Below are 17,753 nucleotides of genomic sequence, written 5' to 3' on the forward strand. Positions count from 1 at the left end.
CCCTCTCTCCCTCCCTCCCTCCCTATCTATCATCCATTATCTATTGCTCTGTCTTCTGAACATACGAGAGCAAGTTGCACACATCCTTGAACAAACACTATAATTCGCATATACAATTCCCATGAACAAGAACATTCTTTTATGGAATCCCATTAAGCGCAGCTAAGAAGTTCAAGAAATTCAACATTGATACAAAGTTTATATTCTATATTTCCTTTTTCTTCCTTATGTCCCCACTGTGTCCCTTTGAGTCTCACCTCCTTCATCCTCAGATCCCATCCAGGCTCATCCTTGGCATTTAATTGTCATTGCCTATTTAGACTGTCTTTTTCTTTTTCTTTTTTTTTCTTTTTCAGTTGTGGAAACATATATATGGCCTAATTCTTCTGATTCCAACTCCTCCCTAGCATTCCATTAGTGGGATTAATCACATTTAGAATGTTGTAATGCTATCACCTTCCCACCATCCATTACTAGAAATTTCCCTTCACCCCAAATGGCAACCCTACACTCATTTCTTTTCTAGGAAGTTGTCCATTTCCTCTAAGTTGTCTAGTTTATTAGCATATAGTTGCCCTACACTCATTTCTTAACTTCCCATTGCCCCTTCCCCCACTTCTCGTAACCCATACTCTGCTTTTCATCTCTATGGTCGTATTCTCTGATAATTTCTTTGTGTTTACTGTGGAGCTTAAATTTAACCTCTTAAATCCATAACAATCTTGTTTTTCTTCGATACCAACTTAACTTCAATAGGACATGTAAACTATGTTCCTCTACTCCTCCATTCCCCCACCTTTATATAGTTCTTGTCAAAAATTACTTATTTTACATTGAGTCCAAAACCACTGATTTGTCATTAGAGTTTATGTATTTTATATCCTGTAGGAAGTAAATAGTGGAGTTACAAATAAAAAATTATTGACTTCTATTTGTATTCCATTGTGGTCAGAGAATGTGCTTTGAATATATTCAGTTTTTTTTTTTTTTTTTTTTTCTTAAATTTATTGAGGCTTGTTTTATGTCCCAGCATACGGTCTGTTCTGGAGAAAGATCCATGATCGCTAGAGAAAAATGTGTGTCCTGGTGATTTGGGATGTAATGTTCTATACATGTTTGTTAAATTTCTCTATATCTCTCTCTCCTTTCTTTGTTTCTCTGTCAGTAGTGCTCCCTTTAGTATCTGAAGTAGGGCAGGTCTTTTATTAGGAAAATCTCTCAGCATTTGTTTGTCTGTGAAAAATTTAAACTCTCCCTCAAATTTGAAGGAGAGTTTTGCTGGATAAAGTATTCTTGGTTGGAAATTTTTCTCTCTCAGAATTTTAAATATGTCATGCCACTGCCTTCTCACCTCCATGTTGGCCGCTGAGTAGTCACTACTTAGTCTTATGTTGTTTCCTTTGTAGGTGGTGAATTGCTTTTCTCTTGCTGCTTTCAGAACTTGCTCCCTCTCTTCAGTATTTGAGAGTCTGATCAGAATATGTCTTGGAGTGGGTTTATTTGGATTTATTTTATTTGGAGTTCGCTGGGCATTTATGCTTTGTGTATTTATATTGTGTAGAAGGTTTGGGAAGTTTTCCCCAACAATTTCTTTGAATACTCTTTCTAGACCTTTACCATTCTCTTCTCCTTCTGGGACACCAAGGAGTCTTAAGTTTGGACGTTTTATTTTATCTATTGTATCCCTGAGATCCATTTCTATTTTTTTGATTTTTTTTTCCCCATTCTTTCTTTTGTTCTTTCATTTTCCTTTCTGTGGTCATCGAGTATGCTGAGTCATTGTTCAACTTCCTCTAATCTTGTATTATGAGTATCCAGAGTCTTTTTAATTTGGCCTACAGTTTCTTTAATTTCCATAAGATCTTCTATTTTTTTATTTACTCTTGCAATTTTTTTCTTTATGCTCTTCTAGGGTCTTCTTTATGTCCTTTATATCCTGTGCCATGCTCTTCTTCATGTCCTTTATGTCCTGTGCCATGCTCTTGTGTGATTTTATGTCTTTGATTAATTGCACCAAGTACTGTGTCTCCTCTGATCTTTTGGTTTGGGTGTTTGGGTTTGGGTTCTCCATATCGTCTGGTTTTATCATATGGTTTAAGATTTTCTGTTGTTTTGGCCTCTAGGCATTTGCTTTACTTGATAGGGTTCTTTTAGGATATAAAAAAATTCCCGATCTCTCAACTTTCTCTAACTAGCCAGGAGATAGCATCTGCATCACCTATTCCCCTCAAGTGAGTTCTCCCTGACTTTGTCTTTGTGATGTGTGGGGATCTGATTCTTGTGGGATTGAATTGGTGCACTAAGTTTGGGTGTGTTGTTGGTGCTGTCTGCCCTGAATGTGGGGCGTGTGTTTGGGTGGTTAGGGAGGCAGGGCAGCTTTAATAATCAAACCTCCCAGGTGTTCCCAGAGATTTGAGGCTGTTACAAGAGTCTAAGCCTTCATTTCAGTCTTGCCACAGATTGTCTCTGCCGCTGACCCACAAGTCCTTGGTATTGGTGTAGGGACCATGGGTTTTCTGAGCAGGTCCCCTATCCCTGCTGTGCTCTTCCAGGACCTCTGCTGAGGGAAGGCTGTGCCACGTCACAAGTGTGCACCAGCCTCCAGGGAAGCCCTGGGCCACTGGGCTGTGCAGGGGTGTTCCCAACCTGCTTTAAAGATGGTTGAATGTGGCGTGTTAATTTCCCCCTTTTCGCACAGCTCCACCTTCCCAGCTGCGGGACAATTAGCTGTGGGTGCACTAAAGGTGTCCACAGCCAATATTGTGGCATGTGCACGGTGCTGTGGGAAAGAATCCCCATCACACTGGGTTTCTTGACGTGGCTCTGGGCTGTGGGTCTGGCCCCGGACGGGAGTGTCCCCAGGCCGCTGGGGAGATGTTTGCAAGGGGCGCAGTTTCTTTCTGCTTTTGGCTCCCCTCTGTCCCACTGTCCTTGAGACAATCAGCAGCGGGTGTGGGGAGGGCTATCCTCTATGCCAGACACCAAGGCATTGGGTACAGCCCGCTCCTGCAGTGCTTCACTACACGGTTCTCACTGCCATATCTGCAGCCACTCCCGGGTTTTTTTTTAAAAAAAGAACTAGTCCATCTCCAAGTGCCAGCCCGCGGTTTCTCCACATGACAGCATGGCCACAGGACTTTCAGCCAGCTTACTCACTCATTTCAGAATGCAGACTCCCGGTTTCACCAAATGCATGCTCCCTGTGGATTTAGCAGACGTTGTTCGGCTGGTGCATCGCTGGAACTGGTGTTCTGAGTCACTTTCTGGCTTTTATCTAGTATTTTTCATGGAGGTGTTTTTTTTGCCCTGTCTCACCTAGACACCATCTTAGGTTCCTCCCCATCTTCCTCTTAATCAAGGGCCACTGGGTCTGCAAACTGGCTTAGATGTGAAAACTGGGTAAGAGACTATGACTTGCCATTATGGCAACTCAAGTCAAGTTTTTGGGCCTTGGAGCTAGATTTTTTATGTTTATAGGTAAAAAATATTCTAATAGTCTGCCTATGTATTTAATTCCTAATGATACTGTGATCATTTAGTTACCACTACAGATCCATGAAGGCAAAGCATTCTAATTGCAAGTATCATGGCTTCTCTTTATGGCAAATACACCCACTTTGTCTTTAGCAGTTGTGTACTGCAACTCAACATCATCATCCCCATTGAAATCAAGGACCCCACATTAATGGGAGGAACTTCCATGGTCATATCTGACCTGCAAAGAGAGAAAATACAGAGCTTTTCAAAAATATAGGTGCTCCCCTCATGAATACATTTTTCCGTATCTTAGTGAAGTATATGTTTTCTGCATCTTCTTATACAAGAGATACAGTTGGGGAGATCACCCAGGATAAATTCAATCTAACATTTCTATGTTTATATGCCTTTGGATTCCTTTCTTCAAATCATGCCAAGAAAGCTCTGGCATTTCAACCTCATTAAATGTAGACCGCCAATGAGTACGCAATTTAGTCAATCAACCAACTAACCTGTTAAACCCACTTCCAGTTGAATCAACTAATAAGTTATTTCCATAATCTCTAGGAAGTACACACATATGAATTTAACTTGACCTAGTATATATTCTACCTGTAATCTTCTAAAACTCCTAACACATATTCCCCATATTTCTGCCAAATATAACTGCAACATTTTGCAATACTTTTGTTGAATACTACTTGACCCTTTGAACATGCTGAAATTTGACCTTGGTTGTGGTTCAGGAAGCAACATAGGGTGATTATGGTAGGTCTTGAGGAGAATGAGTATCCCCTTGCAAGGCAACTGCCCCAGGGGAGATTATCACTGGTATTTCAAGCAGAGCAAGCCTATGTTTCTCAAAAACAGGAGGGCAAGCTACTTTCACTGGCAAGGCAAGCTCATGTGACTCTGGGGTTCAAGATCGTCAGTTTCATCTGAATCCAAACAGATATCCCTTTTCTAAATTTCGGAGTTCCCCTGGGGATGAATGTGGACCCGACATCGTGGGACTGAGAGTATCTTCTTGACCAAAAGGGGGATGCAAAATGAGACGAAATAGTTTCAGTGGCTGAGAGATTCCAAATGGAGTCGAGAGGTCACTCTGGTGGACATTCTTATGCACTATATAGACAACACCTTTTAGGCTTTAATGTATTGGAATAGCTAGAAGTAAATACCTGAAGCTACCAAACTCCAACCCAGCAGTCTGGACTCCTGAAGACAATTATATAATAATGTAGATTACAAGGGGTGACAGTGTGATTGTGAAGACCTTGTGGATCACACCCCCTTTAGCTAGTATATGAATGAGTGGAGGAATGGGGATAAAAACTAAAGGACAAATGGGGTGGGATGGGGGGATGATTTGGGTGTTCTTTTTTCACTTTTATTTTTTATTCTTGTTCTGGTTCTTTCTGATGTAAGGAAAATGTTCAGAGATAGATTGTGGTGATGAACGCATAGCTATGTTATCATACTGTGGACAGTGGATTGTATATCATGGATGATTGTATGGTGTGTGAATGTATTTCAATAAAACTGAATTTAATAAAAAAAAAAAAATTTCGGAGTTCCATTCTTTCCCAACAAATGCCCTCGTTTTCAGATTAGAAGCGTGGTGAGGCCATAAATTGAACTAATATTGTAATTCTGCAACCTGAACAGTTAAATTTTGTGCTTGTGTTTTAGCAATATCTGCCCTGTGACTACAAGAAATAAGAGATTCTTTTGACATAGATACTCTCTTATTTTTCAGACTGTGTCTTGAGAATGTAAGGACCTGAGTTTATAATTTTCATCTTCTAGGAACTCCTGTGCATTCAGAAGACTCTAGCCCATATCACTCCTTGTAGTCATCATTACTGCCATCTTGGTTAAATGCACCAGACCCTTGGTTTCCCAAAGGACTTGTTTCAGTTACTTCATCACAATCAACCACAGATTTTAACTTGATTACATGTGATGCCACACTATTCCATGGATTACTATCACAAATTTGCATTAGCAAGGAGCTCAGCACTGTGTTCTAGCCCAAGGAATGACCAAAGCAATCCCCAAACCCCATCTTCAAGAGGTTGTCTAATACCAAATCAGAATCAGTTAGTATTCATTCAGGAGACAGAAATCACGTTAGTAATTTAAACTCTAGGAAAATTTTTTTAAATATAATTTTATTGCGATATAATCACATACCATACAATCATCCAAAGTGTACAGTTGTTCACAGTATCATCATATGGTTGTGCACTGATTACCAGAATCAATTTTTTGGACATTTTCATTACTCTAAGAAATAAAAATGAAAATAAGAATAAAAATAAAAGTATGAAAGAACACCCAAAACATCTCATACTCCCTGCCCCCATTATTCATTTACTTTTTGTCCTCCTTTTTTTCTATTCATCTGTCCATACACTGGATAAAGGGAGCGTGAACCACAATGTTTTCACAATCATGCAGTCATACCATATAAGCTATATAGTTATACGATCGTCTTTAAGAATCAAGGATACTGGATTACAGTTCAACAGTTTCAGGTATTTCCTTCTAGCTATTCTAAAACACTAAAAACTAAAAAGAGATATCTATAAAATGCATAAGAATAACCTCCAGAATGACCTCTCGACTCCATTTGAAATCTCTCAGCCACTGAAACTTTGTTTCATTTCTCTTCCCCCTTTTGGTCCAGAAGTCTTTCTTAATCCCACAGTGCCGGATCCAGGTTCACTCCTGGGAGTCATATCCCACACTGCCAGGGAGATTTACACCACTGGGAGTCATGTTGCATGTAGGGGGGAGTGTAAGTGAGCTTAACTTCAGAATTGGCTTAGAGAGAGAGGCCATATCTGAGCAACAAAAGAGGTCCTCTGGGGGTGACTCTTAGGCACAATTATAAATAGGCTTAGCTTCTCCTTTGCAGTAACAAGCTTCATAAGGGCAAACCCCAAGACTGAGGGCTTGGCCTCCTAAGTGATAGTCCCCAGTGCTTGAGAGAATATCAGAAATTCCCCAAATGGGAATTTAATATTTCCATTTTTTTCCCCAGTCCCTCAAGCAGGCATTGCAGATACATTTTTATTCTCTGCCAAAATTTCTCTGGGATGTATCGGGACTTCATGCTAACCTGTACAAACCAGCCAGATCTCACCTCCTGTTCAAGGCTCCATGCAATTATGGTGTTTGAATAAACTGATCACACAAGTTAGATTATATGGTATGCTACAGAAAATATAGATTTTCCACCAAATAAACATTTCTCCCTTTGGTCTCACACAGAAATTGAGGTTTTACAACACAGTCAATTCATCCTTTTCCCTTTCGTCTGGTTTACCTTAGTCCTAGCCAAGTTCATTTTGTTCACATCTCTAATAAAAGTCTTACCTCTTTTTCAGCTTCTTTAACATTTGCTGTATGGGGTAATGCTGACATTCATAGCTGCTGAACTATGGCTCTGAGTCTCAGGTATCACACAGATACCTGAAGTTCTAGGGACTTGGCTAGGTTATACACAAACAGCTCAGCATCTCAGAATTTAGAAATAACCATTACAACTCATGAATATATGTGACTACTGTAGGAGCTTACAATCCAGGAACCTTTACCATAAGCCTTTCCCTGATAACCTGTGCTCTCGGATTCAATTCTCAGAGTTTGCAAATTATAGTTAGTCCATATTAGTGAGGCATTATACTGTTTATCTTTTCAATTCTGGCTTATTTCATTCAACACATGTCCTCAATGTCCATTCACCCAGTTGCATACCTCACAACTTCATTTCTTCTTGCCTCTGCTCAATATTCCATTGAATGTATACATCACAGTTCACCATTCCACTTATTGGTTCATACCCTTAGGTCACCTCCATCTGTTGCAAGTCATGACTACTGCCACCATAAACACCAGTGTGAAAGTGTCCATTCATGTCCCTGCTCTCAGTTCTTCCAAGTATATACCAAATAATGGGGTTGCAGGACCATGTGGCAACCTCATATCTTCCTGTGGAACTACCACAACTGTTCTCCAGATGGGCTGTACCATTTTACCTACCAACAGTGAATAGGTACATCCCTCTCTCCACATTTTCTTCAGCACTTGTATCCCTCTGTTTAAACAGTTTTATTTGCACTCATACAATCCGCTCTAAGTAAACAATCAGTGATTCCTGGTGTAGTCACGTAGTTATGCATTCACCTCCACAAGCTATATGAGGACATTTCCCTTTCCTCTGCAAAGAAAGAAGAAAAGGAGGAAAAAAGTGAAGAATAAAAATATAAAGGATAGAAGAAAAATAAAAATAAATTAAAATATGATGAAAAGGTCAGAGAATACCACCACCACCAAGAATCCCCTATCACTCCCCTATAACCCCCCTCTCATAGACATTTAGCTTTGGTATATTGCCTTTGTTACAATTAATGGAAGCATCTTACAATGTTACCATTAACTATAGATTCTAGTTTGTATTGATTGTATTTTTTTCCCTTGTACCATCCAATTTTCAACACTTTGCAGTGTTGACATTCGTTTTCCCTCTTTTAAAAATATTCTTAGATTTGTATAAATAACCACCATCATTGACCACTCTAAGTTTCACTAAGTTATACAATCCCAGTCTTTATCTTCTATCTTTCCTTCTGGTGTTATACATGCCCCTAGCCTTCCTCTTTCAACTGTACTCACACTCATCTTTCTTTAGAGTACTTACAATATTATCCTGTCATCACACAGTAGTATGCTATCCATTTCTGGATCTATACAATCAATCTTGTTTACCCTTATGTACTCCTTCAGCATCAAATGCTCAATTTCTAACCTCTTTCTATCCCCTGATAACCTATGTTCTCAACTTTAACTCTTAAATTCTCATCAATGTTAGTTCATATTAGTGAGTCCATAGGGAATCTGTCTTTTTGTTTCTAGCTAATTTCTCTCAACGTAATGTCTACTGTCTGCCATTTTGACTTTTGGAATTTATATATCATATTTTATTCTCTCTCTCTCTTTTAACTCTCACTGAAAGTCTTCATTTCTACTCTCTTCTCCAAATCTCTCTCTCCTGTCTTTTCCTATCTGCCTTTAGTGCTCCCTTTACTATTTTTTGTCGTGCAGGTCTCTTTTTCACAAACTCCGTGTTTGTTTGTTGCAAATTTTAAGCTCTCCCTCAGTTTTTTTAATCATATATTTTATTGTAGAATATAACATATATACATAGAAGTGAAAACTTTCCAAGTGCAATTTAACAAGTAGAGAGCAAATTTCAAAGAATATTATAGGTTACAGTACCACAGTTTCAGTTATTTCCTTATTATGAAATATAACATATATACCAAAAGGTAATATCTTTCAAAGTATGATTTGACAAGTAGTTATATAGGAGATTTCCAAAGTTGTTATGAGTTTTAGTACCATAGTTTCAGTTATTTTCTTATTGTGAAATATAACATATATACAAAAAGGTATAGTGTTCAAATTACAATTTAACAAGTAGCGAATAGAACAGATTCCAAACGCTGCTTTGGGTTACAGTTCCACCATTTCAATTCTTTCCTTCTAGCTATTCTAATAACTAGCAACTAAGAAAAAGAAAATTATATAAAGATTCAGTATTCATAATCCTTTGTTAAATTCCATCTTTTCTGTTTCTACGTCTTCCTCTAATTTAATAATTTTCCCGATCTTCAGGGATGTCTAGGCAGTGACTACTACCCTAACCTGTTCATGTTGAAAAGGGGTGTCAACTTTGTGAGCAAAGGGGACATATGTGGTTGATGTTTAAGAGGTTATTGCCTCTGGGTTTTGAGACTTAGCTGGCATAGGCATTCTCTGAAGGATTTAAGATTCTGAAGAATAAACTTAGTGAGTGAAACTTTATAGAGTCTCAGAGAGGGACCTGGGTATTCTTTACCCAGATAAAGTTTTGGGGACTATTGTGGACTTACATTTATCTTATTGTGGTCATTTGGCATATCTAGGTGAAGCTTGCCTAGGATTAACCTCCGGGACAGCCTCTTGACTATTTGAAATCTCTTAGCTACTAAAACCTTATTTTGTTGCCTTTCTTTACCCCTTTTGGACAGAAAGGTATTCTCAGTCTCTCAATGTCAGGGTCAGGCTCATTCCTGGCATCTAGGATGGGTCATTCATCTGGGGGGTCCTGTCCCATGTTGGTGGGAGGATGATGAATTTATTTTCAGAGTTAGGCTTAGAGATGGAGTCCACATTTGGGCAACAAAAGAGGTTCTCTGGAGGTGATTTCTAGGCATAATTATGGGTGGGTTTAGCCTCCCCTTTACAACCATAAGTTTCACCTGAGCAAGCCCCAGTATTGAGGGCTTGACTTATAAAGTAGGGGTTTCCTAAGTTCACACAGCATATGTTATGTCCATGATAGTCCATCTGTATCTCACATTATCATCACTTAGTTGTACAATCCTCCTCACTCTCCATGTTGAACAATTTCTTATGACCCAAAACATCTTGTAGCTCTTGTCAGCCCTTAATTATTTGTCCCTAGTATTTGTGTAATACTAGTATGGTATTCCTATCAATTATAGTCCCTAGTATGCAATATATAGATTTTTCCCATATACCCTTCTGTTGTCAACTCTCTGTGCTAGTGTCATACCTTAGAAGTATATTATGCAAGCACCTACCTATCTATATTTGTGGTTCTGATCTGTGGAAAACATGCCTTTAACAACCCCTTTCAATCCTGTTTGCCTTCAATACAGCTCTTATAATCCCATTAACAGTCATCACCCCTATCTATTACCGTACCTTTGTATTCACCATCATTAACATCTCTGAACCTATTAGATTATCATTCCCCCTAACTAGCTACTGTCTATCACTAGGTCTCCAATATTCCGTATTGCGGGATACTGATTACGTGCTTCGACTTGGCGGGCCTGGGCTGGGGGACCTGATCAGCCCCTGGGGAGGGTGGTGGGCACGGGCGACAGCGCCCTCCACTGCCCCCCAGGCCTGAGAAAGTGAGGCCGGAGGCAGGCCCCATTTCCTCTCCCAAAATACCACCGTTAGGGGAGGCTTGCCGGAGGGAACCGCCTTTTCCCCACCCCCTTATCTTGCCCGGACACTCCCCGTTGCCAGTGCAACTCCCATCACCACCAGTGCGCATACATTGTTGCCAGACACCGTTGCCAGAGCAACTCCCGCCCCTTTTCAAACAACCTCCGCGCCCTCTCAGAACCAATCCTAACCTCCGCACCCCTCTCAGAACCAATCCTAGCCTTTATCCCCTCAGCATTGGCTTGTAACAACCCCCGCCCTCTATGCCAGCCTATATAACCTGTGCTCACCCCTGAATAAAGGTCCTTTTGTTCTACCCCTACTGGAGGAAGAGTGTCTTGTCTTTCCCTTCTCGCCGCCCTCCACACCTTGCACGCCACCGCCGGGGACCTGGCCAAGTCCCCCGCCTCGCCCTCGCCTCCGGGAAAGAGCCCCAGCCGCCGGTACCCTCCGAGCAACGCCGAGAGCCGAGGGTTCAGCAACCGGCCGCCCCCCCCCCCGAAGCAGTAGACGTGACCGCAACTGGTGCCCCGTGTGAGGATGGTCCTCTCCACACAGCGGTCCAGTAAACCACCCGCTCGCCCGGACGCCTCTCCAACTCCCCTTCTCCTCGCCTGCAAGGTAAGGGCCGCCTCTCCCTCGCCGCCCCGCGGAGCCGCCTCTCCCTCGCCGCTCCGCGCCCGGGCCGCTCCTCCTTTCCCATATTAACCCGGCTATTGCCCCCAACTACCTTTCGTCCTCTCTTCCTATGTCCCCCATTCCTCCTGACACTCTTCCTCCAGTAGCTCTCCCTCTTCCCCTCCATTACTTTGCTGTAGTCCTTTGTGTCTTTGTTTCTTTGTTTGGCGCCATGTGCCTCTTTGCAACCGCCCCCCCCAGACTGCTCCAAAATGGCGAACTTCCTCCTTCTTCTTCTACTGAGGGGAGGAAGTGCTCTAGTGATGACGTCAGCCTTAAGCCGGGCCAGAAACCGCATGCGCTTTACCCCGCCCTTTCATGGGGCGGAGCTAGTCCGCCATCTTATGCCTTAGGCCCCGCCCTTTCACAGGGCGGAGCTAGTCCGCCATCTTATGCCTTAGGCCCCGCCCTTTCACAGGGCGGAGCTAGTCCGCCATCTTATGCCTTAGGCCCCGCCCTTTCACAGGGCGGAGCTAGTCCGCCATCTTATGCCTTAGGCCCCGCCCTTTCACAGGGCGGAGCTAGTCCGCCATCTTATGCCTTAGGCCCCGCCCTTTCACAGGGCGGAGCTAGTCCACCATCTTATGCTTTAAGCCCCACCCCTTCACAGGGCGGAGCTAGTCCGCCATCTTATGCCTTCGGCCCCGCCCTTTCACAGGGCGGAGCTAGTCCGCCATCTTATGCCTTCGGCCCCGCCCTTTCACAGGGCGGAGCTAGTCCGCCATCTTGTGTCTTAGCCACGCCCACCGCGCCGCCATCTTGCGACGCTTGGGGCCTCCCACTTCCGCCTCCCCCTTCGACAAGCTCCCCCTCGGAGCCGCTACCGGCAGTTGCCGCTACTCCTCCCACCCTGCCGACTAACAACCCCTGGCTGCCTTCTACACCTCAAGGCAACCCTTAGGACAGCGCTGCCCCTACCCCCACTCCCGTGCCAGGCCCTCTACTTTGAGTGCACCCTGCTAAAAGCCGGCTTAGGAAAATTTGCCCCGCAGTGTGGCTCTGAATCAGCCTAGCTTCAGATCTAGTCACCCTGGCTGTTCATGTATTTGGAGCGCTGCCGGAAAAAATTGTTTGGCCCCTGGACGCAGGCCAAACCCGCCTGCTTATACGTGATAACCCGGACATGCAAATCCTCTTAGAAGGATTTCAGAGGGAATTCAGCTGCCACTATCCTAGCCATCGACTGTTACAGGGGCTCTCCAAGCTTCCCTTCCGCAGCCCCTTCCATCCTTTCCCCTCCTCTGCACCCATCCCGGGTGCCACTACCGTCTTCACTGACGCCTCCAAAACCCGTTTCGCCTTCCTCTCTTATTCTCAGGACCACCCAAAACCCCGCCTATTCAGCTATGTCAACCTTCATTCAGTCCAAGTGGGGGAAATTCTGGCGGTGTCATACGCGCTAAACACCCACTGCAACCACCCAGTAAACATTTTCACAGACAGCCTCTACACGTATCAGGTCTGCCGAGTCCTCGCGTTTTCCACCTTTTTCCCGGGAGACTCGGCCATTGATAAAGCACTTTCTGACCTCAGAAGCATCCTGGAGCATCGACAGGATCCTTGGTTCATTAGCCACATTCGTAGTCACTCAGGCCTTCCGGGGCCCCTGGCTAATGGCAATAGTATAGTAGACCAAGCGGTCTCAGCTCAGAATACCCAAGCTATGCTAACCCACACGGCAGCCCCTCCGGGGGATGCTGTTAACCAGGCCAAGTTATTGCATTCCAGGTTTCACTTTTCGGCTACGTCGTTACATCATTTATGTGGCCTCCCCCTAGACACCTGTAAACATCTTGTCCGCAATTGTGCAACTTGTGCGCCCTTTGCGCCGCTTGGCCCCCTGCAACCTCAGGGAGTCAACCCACGAGGCCTAAAACCCAATTCTAGATGGCAAATGGATGTAACTCACGTTCCGTCCTTTAGACGCCTCAAATATGTGCATGTAATAATTAACACCTTCTCGGCCATGTGTTATGCAGTCCCCCTTGCCGGGGAAACGGCCAAACACTGTATCAAGGCCCTAAGACAAGGAATTCTCTTCATGGGAGTCCCCTGGGACCTAAAAACGGACAATGGGCCTGCCTATCGCAGTGCCTCCTTTGCGGCCTTTCTTCAGTTATATAACATCACCCATCATTTTGGCATCCCCTATAATCCACAGGGGCAAGCCATTGTGGAAGCAGTCCATCGCCGCTTAAAAACACAAATTGAAAAAGAAAGGGCAATGCTCCCCCAGGCAACTCCAGGGGACCTTATCATAGCAGCCCTTATTCACCTTAATCTACTCACATTCAATAAAGAAGGGCTTTCGCCCCTACATAAACATTGGGGGCCCTCGTATAGGCCCACCCAGGCCCCGATGGTTTACTGGAAGGACCCAGAGAATAATGCCTGGAAGGGTCCCTCCCAACTCCTCGCCCAGGGGCGCGGGTTTGCTTGTGTTTTCCCAGATGATGCAGCACAACCAATCTGGATCCCAGGAAGGGCAATCCGGCCCGCCACCAGCAACCACGCGTCTAACGAGACGAGAACGCCGTCGTCTCCACAACCTGGTGCACCAGATGACAACAGTACACCTGGGCCTGGACCCCAGTCCGAGTGAACCCCCTTTTTCCACAGCCCTCCAGCCGCACCTCAGCTCCAACCAGCCGCACCTCAGCTGCAAACAATGCATCGCCAACCCCACCACCCCGACCTCCTCTACCCCCCTCTCGCTACTCCTCTCGCTACTCCTCTCCCCTCCTCGGCCTTATCCAAGCGGCCTTCACCTCAGTGAATTCCTCCAACCCCAATCTTACCTCCTCTTGTTGGCTTTGCCTCTCCACTTCCTCCCCCCTGTATGAGCCAGTTGCCTCCAACCTCTCCTTTTCAGAAAACACAGAGGACAGCCCCTCGAAATGCAATTGGAATACCTCTGCCGTCCCCCTAACCTTTCATTCAGTCTCCTTTACAGGAAAGTGCATCCGCCCTCGCTCAAGTAACTCTCCCAACCTCACAGCTTGTGCCAACTACTCATCTCCCAGCAGCCCTGCCAAATTTCTTATTCCTCACAACTCCTCCCAATGGCTCTGCTCCTCTACAGGACTTACCCCCTGCCTTAACGTGCAAACCATCAATATAACTAAAGAAACTTGCCTCCTAATTGTCCTTATCCCTAGGGTCCTGTACCACAGCGAGGAAGACTTCTTCCTCCGCCTGGAAAAAACTGCAGCTCCTGCCCCTCTGCAAAAGCGAGAGCCCATCACCGTCCTCACGATCGCCACCCTCCTAGGTCTTGTAGGCACTGGCACTGGAATTGCCGTGCTAGCCCGACAAAACTCTGCCCTAACTCACCTCAGGGCAGCCGTGGACGAAGATATTACTCACCTACAAAACGCTATTTCCCATCTTAAAAATTCTGTTAACTCCCTCTCTGAGGTCGTGCTCCAAAACCGTCGAGGTCTCGATCTTCTTCTCCTCAAAGAAGGAGGCCTTTGCGCCGCTCTAGGAGAAGAATGCTGTGTCTATGCCAATTCCACAGGTCTCACCGAAGACAGCCTAAAGAAAGTCCGAGAGGGACTAGAACAGCGCAAAAGGGACCGTGAAGCTGCCAACTATTGGTCCCACATCTTTACCTCCCTCCTCCCTTACCTCCTCCCCCTCATAGGCCCCCTACTAATAATTATTCTAGCTCTCACCCTAGGACCCTGGGTTATCCGCAGACTTCGCCAACTTGCTACAAGCCAGGCCAATACCAATGCTGTCCTCTCATCATTTGTGCAAGTCCAGTATCAACAACTTGCCTCCACTGAAGAAGCTAACCCTCCTCAGCGTCGCCACCCTCGTCCATCCCGCAAGCAGCAAGGCCCCTGTCGAGCGCCCGGGCGCCACACCAACGTCGAGCTCCAGCCTCTCTGAGCAACCGTCAACCCTTTTCCCCTCCCCGGCCTCCCCCTTCCCTCATCTCTTAGCGGACCTCTCCGGTAAGCTTCTTCCTTTAATTAGAAAAAAAGGGGGAAATGCGGGATACTGATTACGTGCTTCGACTTGGCGGGCCTGGGCTGGGGGACCTGATCAGCCCCTGGGGAGGGTGGTGGGCACGGGCGACAGCGCCCTCCACTGCCCCCCAGGCCTGAGAAAGTGAGGCCGGAGGCAGGCCCCATTTCCTCTCCCAAAATACCACCGTTAGGGGAGGCTTGCCGGAGGGAACCGCCTTTTCCCCACCCCCTTATCTTGCCCGGACACTCCCCGTTGCCAGTGCAACTCCCATCACCACCAGTGTGCATACATTGTTGCCAGACACCGTTGCCAGAGCAACTCCCGCCCCTTTTCAAACAACCTCCGCGCCCTCTCAGAACCAATCCTAACCTCCGCACCCTCTCAGAACCAATCCTAGCCTTTATCCCCTCAGCATTGGCTTGTAACAACCCCCGCCCTCTATGCCAGCCTATATAACCTGTGCTCACCCCTAATAAACTCTCTTGGCTTCTTCACCCTCAAAGAACCGTGTCCTGCCTGTTCCTTCTCGCCGCCCTCCACACCTTGCACGCCTCCGCCGGGGACCGGGCCCAGTCCCCCGCCTCGCCCTCGCCTCCGGGAAAGAGCCCCCGCCGCCGGTACCCTCCGAGCAACGCCAAGAGCCGAGGGTTCAGCAACCGGCCGCCCTGCCCCCAGATAAATCAACTGCAACCGCACCGTATTATAAGACATTGATTTTACATTGTTCAGATAGTTCATAGAAGTGGTAACATACAATATCTCTTATTTTGTGTCTGACTTATTTCACTCAGCATTATGTCTTCAAGGTTCATCCATGTTGCCATATGTTTCAGGACCTTGTTTTGTACTCCTGCATTGTATGTATATGCCACATTTTGTTTATCTACTCATCTGTTGAAGGACACTTGGATTTTTTCCATCTCTTGGCAGTTGTGAACAATGCTGCTATGAACATCAGTCTCTTATCAGATACCTGGTTTCCAAATATTTTCTCCCATTGCATTGGCTGCCTCTTGACCTTTTTGACAAATTCCTTTGAAGTATGGAAGCTTTTGATTTCGAAGAGTTCCCATCTATTTTTTTGTTTTGTTTTTCATTGCTTGTGCTTTGGGTGTGAGGTCTAAGAAGCGACAAGCGACCTCCTATACTAGGTCTTGAAGATGTTTTCCTACATTATCTTCTAGGAGTGTTATGGTACTGTCTCTTATATTGAGGTCTTTGATCCACTTTGCATTAATTTTTGTAAAGGGTGTGAGGTAGGAGTCCTCTTTCATTCTTTTTGTTACGGCTATCCAGTTCTCCCAGCCCCATTTGTTGAAGAGACTATTCTGTCCCAGTTCAGTGGGTTTGGGAGCCTTATAAAAAATCAGTCGACCATATATCTGGGGGTCTATTTCCAAACTCTCAATTCAATTCCATTGATAAATGTCTATCTTTATGCCAATACTGTGCTGTTTTGACCACTGTAGCTTTATAGTAGGCTTCAAAGTCTGAAAGTGTAAGTCCTCCCATTTCATTCTTCTTTTTTAGGATGTTTTTGGCAATTCGAGGCCCTATTCCCTTCCAGATAAGTTTGATAACTAGCTTTTCCAAGAATGCAAAGTAGATTGTTGGAATTTTGATTGGAATTGCATTGAATCTGTAGATAAATTTGGGTAGAATTGACATCTTAACAATGTTTAGTCTCCCTATCCATGAGCATGGAATATTTTCCCACCTATTTATATTCTTTTTTATTTCTTTAATAAAATTTTGTAATTTTCTGTGTAGAGGTCTTTCATGTCCTGGGTTAAGTTTATTCCTAGGTAGTTGAGTTTTTTAGTTGTTATTGTGAATGGAATTTTCTTTTTTGATTGCCTCTTAAGTTAGGTCATTGCTGGTATATAGGAACATTACCAACTTATGTTTATTAATCTTATATCACTTCACTTGCTGAATTTATTAGCTCACATAGCTTTGTGGTCAAATGCTCAGGATTTTTCAAATGTAAGATCATATCATCTGCAAATAATAACAGCTTTCCTTCTTCCTTTCCACTTTGGATATCTTTTATATCTATGTCTTGGTGATTGTTCTGACTAGAATTTGTAGCAGAATGTTGAATAATAGAGGTGACAGTGGGCATCCTTATCTCATTCCTGATCTTAGGGGGAAGGCTTTCAGCCTCTCACAGTTGAGAACTATGCTGGCATTTTTTTCATAAATGCCCCTTGTCATATTGAGGAAAGTTACTTCAATTCCTACCTTTTGAAATGTTTTTATCAAAAAAGGGATGTTGAATTTTGTCAAATGCTTTTTCAGCATCTATCAAGATGTTCATTTGATTTTTCCTTTTGATTTTTTAATGTGTTGAATTACATTAAATGATTTTCTTATGTTGAACCACACTTGCATGGCAGGAATGAACCCTTCTTGGTCATGGCATATAATTCTTTTAATGTGCCTTTGAATTCAATTTACAAGTATTTAGTTTAGGATTTCTGCATCTATATTCATTAGGGAAATTGGCTTATAGTTTTCCTTTTCTGTAGTGTCTTTATCTGGTTTTGGTATCAGAGTGATATTAGCGTCATAAAATGAGTTGGATA

This window comes from Choloepus didactylus, chromosome 12 (assembly GCF_015220235.1).
Source record: "Choloepus didactylus isolate mChoDid1 chromosome 12, mChoDid1.pri, whole genome shotgun sequence".
NCBI lineage: Eukaryota > Metazoa > Chordata > Mammalia > Pilosa > Megalonychidae > Choloepus > Choloepus didactylus.